The following is a 9,366-nucleotide window of genomic DNA, read 5'->3' on the forward strand; positions in this document are numbered from 1 at the left end:
GGCTTACTCCCCTTCATTCTTCCCCTCCTGCTATCTTCTTTTTCTTTTTTCTTAACATATGTTGCATTATTTGTTTCAGAAGTATAGATCTGTGATTCAACAGTCTTGCACAATTCACAGCGCTCACCATAGCACATACCCTCCCCGATGTCTATCACCCAGCCACCCCATCCCTCCCACCCCCCACCACTCCAGCAACCCTCAGTTTGTTTCCTGAGATTAAGAATTCCTCATATCAGTGAGGTCATATGATACATGTCTTTCTCTGATTGACTTATTTCACTCAGCATAACACCCTCCAGTTCCATCCACGTCGTTGCAAATCTGGCCCTCCAATTTTAGGACACTGTCCTTAAAGTTGCTCCCAGGAGGCTGTGTCCCATGTGACTTCTTGAAAGTATTTTGGTCCTTCACAAACTCCATTTCCTGGAGCTGAATCCCCCTCGAGCAACCTGCCTCGTGTGCAAATCCACCGGGTGGCCAGAAGTCCTCGTGAATTTCATTCAAACCATTAGGATGGTCTTCAACCTGGTCCTACTTCGGAATATATGACCTTGAACAAAGCTTGGATAAGCAGAATATTCTGCCCTAATGTCAGGAGACCTGGTGTCCAACCTCTTCTTTGTGTGGCACTCTGGATGAGAATTCCACCTTGCTGTGCCTCGATCTTGTTCTCACAAGGACAAACTGCAACTCTTCCCAGCTCAGTCATGCTTTCTCCCCCAATTTTTTCACCCCCAATTTTCTCCTCCTTGTCACAAAAGAACACATACTATGTGATTCCATTTCTGTGAATCCATAACAGGAGACATTAAACTGTGTTGCTTAGCAATGTTCACAAAGGTAGTAAAACCATAAAGGAACCTAGGAAATTAGGATCACGAAAGCTAAGTTAATGGTTATGTCTGGTGAGGCAGGAGGACAGAGAGGATTTTTTTTGGCGGGGGGGCTAGTTATTTTCTATCTCTTGACCTGGGTGGTGGTTACATGGGCATTTGCTTCATTATTATTTGCCGGTTCATACATACCTTATTTATTTTTTTAACTTACCTTTCTTTTCCCTTTTTATTTTGGAAATTTTCAGACATTTCCAAAAGTAGAGACAATTATGTAATAAACCCTAGCACCAACAATTTCCACACGTTGCCATTTTTGTTTCACAAATACATGCCTCCCAATTTGGGGGAGCATGAGACATTTTAAAGCCAGTTCCAGGTGATTCATCCACAAATGCTTCCCTATATACAGATACATTTTATACATATATATATACACACATACACATATATTTTCTATTATATAGGATATATCAAATAAATATTTATGCAATATATATATGCAAAAATATATGCAGTATTATCAAATAAATAAATTAGATAATCACAAAAAAATGCTGAAAGTAATAGGGAGGGAGTGGAGCTGGTGTTGAGGGCAGAAATCCTGTGCACGGAAAGTGCATACAATCATGTGCATATATGTGCGTGCATGCACATGATTGTATGCCTGAGTGTGTGTGTGTGTCCGTCCGTGTGGTTAGGCCATATGTCCACAGCACGTGTCTGCTTTGAGGTGGCTACCGGCATAGCCTGGGGGTCATGGCCTTGGCTCCTAGTGATCGAGGTGGGCACGTAAATGAGCACAGTGAACTCCAGGAACCAAGAAGAACTGTAACCCTTCTGATTTCAAGGGGTCTTGCAGGGCTGGACGAATCAAGTGCAAGCTCCATGTCTGTCTTTTCATTGCAAGACAAACCAGCAGCTATGACAGTGAGTTGCCCAGACGAAGACCTCAATAACTGTTAAATGGACAGATACCCGTGGAAGAGAGTGGCTCTAAAGAACCCTACAGTTTGGAGGCAGCTCAGGTATTTTCTCATGATGTCAAGCAAACTGCCTTGCTCTTTGGGAGCAAGAGGGAGCGGGTTGTGGGCTACTTCACGGAATAGTGGCGAGCCCCCACTGCCTGTGGGAAGGACGCATTTGGTGGTCAACAGAAGTGGGTGGGAGCACTGAGCCAAATGTCTGTGCCCCTACCGTGGGACCCTATCTGTGCCGTTGCTGGAGAAAGCTGCAGTTGTGTCGACAGCAAGTATAAGTTGTAAGTGCCCGGGTCCTGTCAAGTAGGAGTAGGAAGGGAGGTATGCAGAGCACTTCTCAGACTTCAGCCTGGAGCCTAAGTCCTGGGGTTCCCGGGATCTCTCTACAGGTCTCTGAACTCCTGGGCACCATGCAAAATGGTGGCTGATGGAAGAGGCCAACATAGGATTTCACAAGCTTTCTGTGGTCAAAACCTGCTCATTCCTCAGGTCTATTTAAGTCCCATTCTTCTAGAAGCTCCTAGTGCACAGCAAGCCCTCCATCCCCTCCTGCTCCTACCTCAGTGCCTTTGCTCTGGCTCTTTCCTCTGCTGAGAATTCTTCTCCCCTGGATTTTCTTATGGCTTCCTCTATCGAGGTCTTTAAGTTACTGTTCAAATATCTCCTTATTCGAGAGATCTTCCATGACCATCCTACATAAGCAAGATAGCAACCCCATGCCTACCCTAGGCCTTCTATCTCTTGTACTCTGCTTGTAGTTCTCCAGACAACTAGTTTGTTTCCTTCCTAGCTGTGTTTCCAGGGCCCGGAGCAGTGCTTGATATGCAGCGGGAGTTTACTTCCTATTAGTCAAATGAATGAATGATTCACATTTCTTGCCTGGTCTGTGCATGTCACTTAATACTTTTTCTTTCACAACTTGTCTTCCCAAAGGGACTCCAAGAGGGCATGGACAGTGTCTGGTCCTGTATTAATCATCTCTTACTCACCCCATTTGTGAGGGAGGGATTCCTCCCTAGGACTATAGATATGACCCAAAGCACAGTACCTGACGCTGGACACACGAGGTCAATGGCCATTTATTAATCACATAGAGTCATGACCTGGGGGAAGCCGACATTGGGCACCATGCAGGACCACACAGGGGTTACACTCAGGAACAGAGTGGATGAGGCGGGGCTGGAAGAGGCAGACTTGGTGGGATCAAAAGGGTGAGGTGACCTGGTTCCCTCAGGAAGATGTGCTTGGCTTGCTTGAATAATTCTGTGAGCTGGAAGGAATTGGAACCCACTCCTCATGGACAAGCAGGAACTATGCTGTTTCCCCTTAATGAGAAGTATTGCTTGCCTAGGGGACCTTATCCAGGGGAGCAGATAAGAGGGAACTCATCTGGGGAGGGGAACTTGCAGGTAGGCCATTCCAGGGCCTCCCGGTTTGTAACATTGGGCCTTAATTTTAGGCCTAAACCAGTTCCTCTCTAGTTCATGTGCTTGAACTTGAGTTCAAGGACCAGTCTTGGGGTCCTGGTGTATCTCCTTTAAGCCCTGTGTGCTTCTCTCTGGCTTTGTCTTGGTGCTTATGCTCTGTTATCATCCAACCAATTCCTCGCCATCTAACCCACCTTTTTGGAGACTGGCTCAACTCACCTATCTTCTTGGACTTCTTGAACTTCCTTCCTACCGCTCATGGCCCAGTTTCCTGGGCATGGTTCTAGCTTCTTTTGCCTGGTGACTTAGGGTTTCTCTATGACTTAGTTGGCCCAGCATCTAGCTCTCCTCCTCACCTGCTGTCGGCCACGTGGCAGCTCCCAACAACTTCCCCACAAAGACCACCCTCCTCTTCTGAGCAGCCTCAGAGGACACATTTCCATGGAGCCCCTGGGGAGAGTGAGATTAAGGCTTGAGGGCAAAGGTGCATGGTTGCATTTCCTTGGTGATATCACTGTGTCTCCCCATGTCTGCCAACTCTATAGCTTTCCATCCTTTGTGAGTCAGACCCAGAAGGTTTTTATTTCTGACCAAGGCGTTGCTGTGAGTCTTGTTAGGCACTTTGTGCCTCAGTTTCCAAAGCTGCAAAATGGGGTTGTTGCAAGAATTAAATCTGACAATGTGCATCAGGTGTCCAGGGACAGCAGGTAGTAAGTGTCTGGAACAGAGCAGGGGGGGGGTGAGCGGCAGCTGAGCTTGCCAATACTGTACATGCTGTTCTCTTTCTAAGTGTGAACTCATCCATAGATAATTAAGGCCGGCAGATGCAGTCCTCAGGCTGGGGCTACTTTGTCTAGAATCAGAGCTGCCCTGAAGCCCAGCCTCGCCCAGAGCATCATGCCAGCGGGTTCTGTGTCAGTCCAAGCCCCCTGCAAACACACAGAGACTTTGAAGGACACGAGGGTCACTGATGTTGCCCAGAGACCACCCTGCTCTCAGCAGCCTTCCACTAGATCCCTTGCAGGGCCTGCTTCCGTCTCTCAACCAGATCTTGGACTTCTAACTTAACATCCTCGGACTTGAGGTGTTCGTCTGTGATAGTGGGGACGCACTTGGTGTCTAGGTTGGCCGATGTCCCGGGAGTCGTGCTCGGGGACACCCAACACTCTCAGCTACAGCCTCTGCCTGCCCATGAGTGTCAGTGTTGATGTAGTATGATGGCAGGGATTTGAGGGCCTCTCCTTTCTAAATACATTTAATCTGTGATCATCTTCACACAGGGAGGATTTTCAAAACAGTGTAAACCCAAGCATGTTTAACTTACGGCTTTTCAAGGTTTTTTTAATCAAAATTTTCTAGAGACCAAGAGGTTGAAATCCCAAAACAACTGAACAAAACTCTTTTGACAAAGAGGCTCAGTCCCGTGGTGAGGCGATACCCCATCCTGCCTAAAGGGAGGGAAGAGGTCTTAGGAGAGGACACAGAGCTGTGGGATGTGGCACCCAGACAGGGATTGCTATCCTTGTCTGGCTCTGGAACCCCTCCCAAAGGAGGCCTCCATCCAGGTCCCCTGAAAGCAGGGGTGCTTTCAGACACAATAACAAGTCCTGAGGTGCTAATTAACGGGACAATCACCGAGCCCAGCTCAGCCTTCTCGGGATCCAGCCTGCCCTGACTCCAGCTTGTCTCTCCCTTTGTCTCCTCTTCCTGGGAAGAGGGCTCACCATCAGCCCCATCGAGTCCCAGGAGAATCCCTATTTCACCAGGAGCTAGAGACAAGCAGACTCCTGCCCAGGGCTGAGACAGCCAGATTTCTGTGGCTGCTCATAATCTGCAGAAGCTACATGTAATCCTTCTGCTAGAGGCCTTGTGACCCTACAGCCCCGGGCAGGCTACCTCCGGAAGCCTTGAGAGTGAGTGAAGATGACATTTCCTCCCCCAGATTCTCCCCCTTCCAGACACTTCCACCCCTTTGCACCTGCTTGGCTGCACATCCCAGGCTGCGGGCTCTCCGACGCACTGTGTGTCCCTGGTTCTCCCAGCTGACCAAGTGCCTGGCCTCGTGTGGTTCCTCTTCTACCATTATGACTCCTGGGGATATTTGTCACACCCCATAGATGTTGTCCCCTTGATTTCCTCCTTCTGTTAGTATAACGGGCTTTTCAAGACTCTGAGTTGTTCTTGTGTCCCCAGCAATGGCAGAAGGGACATCACAAATGGTCAGTGGAAGCAAGGGAAGGAGGAAGGGGCTCCGGGCAACACCTGCTTCTGGGGCCATGTGAGTGCAGAGAAGAAGGAGCACCACGGCCAAGACCCCCCGCGATGTGGGGATCCTGCAGGTTTCTGTTTATTGCCCTGACAACATCCAGCACGACCACCACAGTGATGTGTGGGACGTGGTTGGGTGTAGAATGACATTTTATCCCCAGAGATGCTAGTAAAACATAAAGAAAGGAGGGGCGCCTAGGTGGCTCAGTCAGTGAAGCGTCTGCCTTCGGCTCAGGTCGTGATCCCGGGGTCCTGGGATCGAGCCCCGCGTCAGGCTCCCTGCTCAGCGGGGAGTCTTCCTCCCCCTCTCCCTCTGCTGCTGCCCCTGCTTGTTCTCGCTCTCTTTCTAAATAAATAAATAAATAAATAAATAAATAAATAAATAAATAAATAAATATTTAAAATATATATATATAAAGAAGGGAAAACAGCATTAAGGAGAAGGTCACCTTCATATATAACATGTTGACTGTAGGCTCTGACCGGTGATGCCCTCTCCCTGGACTCAGTTTCCCCCGGAGGAGCAACTTTCCTTGAAGGATCCACTCAACTGGAAAATGGAGTCCAGCAGGTCAGCAGGTGGAGACAGCACCGGGGCTTTCCACTCAACTCACCCATGACCAACACCATGTGCTCTTGGGCAGGTTGTACTCCCCGGGCCTCAGTTTCTCCACATGCACCCAGCTTGAATGTTCTAGAGGCTGTGATTCTGCCACACACTCCTACCTTGTGGTGGACTTCAGGCCAGAGCTGAGTCATTGGCTGTGCGGGGCAGGGCTGGCCTCTGTGAACAGCATCCCTGTGGCAAGCCCACCAGCGACCCACTTTGTCTTTGTGGTGACCAGAGGGGCCTGGCTCACAATTCCAGCATTCCAGCAGCACATTCCATTTCCCAGCACTGCCCCATCTCCCCGTCACCCCCAGCCCACCTCTCAAATGAAAATCTGGCAGAAACCAGATTGGGGGGACCATAGCCCAGTACTTATTGATGAAAGATGAATTCTAAAAATGAGCACCTAAAAGCAACTCAAGGTAATTCCTCAGCTATTTTTGTGTCTAGCTCTTCCCCTGGGCAGGAGTCTGCTTGTCTCTTGCTCCTGGTGAAGTAGGGATTCTCCCGGGATTCGATGGGGCTGATGGTGAGCCCCATTCCAAGAAAGAGGAGACAAAAGGAAAGACAAGCTGGAGTCGGGGCAGGCTGGATCCGGAGAAGGACCTCTGGGGTCCCCGAGAGCCTTTCAGGGATGCTGCAAGATAAAAACTACCTTACAATAATGCTAACATGCTATTCGCCTTTTTATTCCTATTCTCTAACGTTCAGTGGGTTTTTCCAGAGGCTGCATGATGTGGGATATCGCAACAGATTAAAAGCCCTGATGAGAATCCAGCTATCCTCCAGTAAACCAGATATTAAAGAGATTTACAAAAGTGTAAAACAATGCCTTTCTTCTCAGTTTTTTGTGGGGTTTTTTTTTTGCTTTTTGCTTTTGCTTCTTTACTTATTTTTTGCTTTTTTTTTAAAAGCACATTATTTACAGGGACGTGTGATGGGTGTACTGTTGTTGTTTAAATGAATTAATTAGCATTTTAAGAATTTCCTAGCCTTAGTTTCTAATACGGTGAATATCACTGGAAATAAGACAAATAAACAAGAACTCTTTTGAGGTCCTTAATAATTTTTCAGAGTGCAAAGAGATCCCCAGATCAGGCCAAAGACTGGAAAATCATTGCTGTATTCCACGGGAATGTAAGGACTTTACATCTGCCTCTGCCTACGAACCTCTTGGACCTGATTTTCCAGCTGCACAGACCCCCTCCGGCAGAACAGCTACTCCAGGGAAACTGAGTCAGAGGAGAGGGATTCAGACTTGGGTTCAAACGCCAGCCCCACTACCTCTGAGTAGCACAGTCTTGGGCAAGTCATTGAACTTCTCTGGCCTCCAGTTTCTTCATCTGGAAAGAGAAGTGACATCGCGGCCCGCCATGACATCATGGCATCGTCAGGACCACATGGTCGCCAGATGACCCACGGTGCTGACCCACCTCCCCCTGCAGATGTCACGTGCTCTGTCCATGTTGGTCTGTCCCTGCTTCTGCAGGACAAGGGCACTTTCCCTGGGCGCCAGCCGACTGAACATAACTGCTGAAGGAGAACTGCTTTCCAGACTGCGGCTGATGGTGAGTTTAGCTGCGGGTGCATGTCCACGCGTTCCCAGGGGCTGCTGATGCTCCTAGTCTCGGGGTTGCATTTTGAGAACAACTGACACATGGACCTTTGAGAGTCTGAATGTTGCAGATGATTAAAAAGTGTTTTATCTCCATGGTATTTAATGAAATCCAGGTCCTGGGAGGTTCTTGGAGGGGAAGGGGCTCCTGGGAGTGAAAGCTTCCAGGATGAGATGAGAGGGGGCCTCTGGTCAGCCTCATTAACATTCCTTTTGCATTTCCATAAATGAATCCTTCCTCAAGGTCCCTGCCTTGGAAAGCCCACTCTGCCAGTAGAAAGAGGAAAGCAAGCAAGGGGCCATGTCTTAGGATCTGATAAAGATTAACTCAGCTCTCCACAGCTGTGGCTCTTTTCACATCGGTCTGCTTCCTACCTTCTTGACTTCACCTTCTTTGAAAGACTTTTCTTCTCTCTCTTTTTCATCCCCTTACACTCTGAGAGTTGGTGGCTGAAAACTGGAGGTGTGGGCCCCCCCTCTGGAGCTCATAGCAGTGGCCCTAGGGCTGCCCCCCTCCCAGGAGTAGAATTCTCAAGGTCACTGGGGGCTGAGGAATGGGCCCTTCCGTGGATGAGCTAGCAGCTGCTTCCTGCTTTCTTAGCATTCTTTCCCCTTGTTTCTTTTATTTTTTTAAAGATTTTATTTATTTATTTGAGAAAGAGAGAAAGAAAGAGAGTGAGCATATGAGCAGGGAGAGGGGCAGAGAGAAAGGGAGAAGCCGACCCCCGCCCCCCAAGCAGGGAGCCTGACTTAGGGCTCCATCCCAGGACCCTGAAATCATGACTTGAGCTGAAAGCAGATCCTTAACCGACTGAGAAACCCAGGAGCCCTCCCTTTGTTTCATATATATATATGTATTTTTTTTTTAAGCAGTCCTAAGATATCCCCAAAAGAACTCTTTCCTGCAAAGCCAGCATCTCACTTGGAGAACCTGTGGGCCCAGTGCTGCTATTTTTTTCCATAAGCAAATCTTTCCCACGATTGGGACGGAGAGGCTCCCCATGCATCTATTAAGTCAGGCGCTGGAAGCCAAGGGAGGAGGTGTTTAGCCAACATCCTGCAGTAATGATGAGCTCTGTTCTAGCAAAGCCTTCCCTCCCCAGCGGCGTGGACGTGGATTTGCTCAGGCCACTGCAGTTCCACAGGTACTAGGGAAGGAGGGTGAATGGCCCCTGACCACGCAAGTTTAGAAGAATGCGAGGTCAGTCTCCGGGGCGGGGAGGGGTAACCAGTCGTTCCTAATCCAGCCTCTACCAGCTTCAGTTTCCCCAAGAGTAAGAGCGAAGGAACAACACAGGTATCCCCCGCTTTTCGAAAGTTCGCATCAATGCCACTTCGCCTACATGAAAGACCCTTGTAGTCGTTCTCGCTAACTATAAGAAACCCGAAGAGGATTTTCACTTTTAGGAGAAAAGGCGAAAAGTGAAAATAGGGTTCAGCGCTGTTTTTGCAAGGAGCCCTGTGGGGACAGCGTGCGCCCCAGCGGCGAGAGTGGCGCCACCTAGCGCCTTCCCCGGGAACCACACACAGCGTCTCACAATCCCGCTACCAGAGATCTGAACCGTTGTCTGGGAGCATCTGCACCTTTTCTCGGTTCATCGTGTGCGTTTGTTTGCAAGATGTGTTCCAG

The sequence above is a fragment of the Eumetopias jubatus genome, unplaced genomic scaffold (assembly GCF_037043125.1).
Source record: "Eumetopias jubatus isolate StellerSeaLion01/CBP00866 unplaced genomic scaffold, mEumJub1_p1.0 scaffold_12, whole genome shotgun sequence".
NCBI lineage: Eukaryota > Metazoa > Chordata > Mammalia > Carnivora > Otariidae > Eumetopias > Eumetopias jubatus.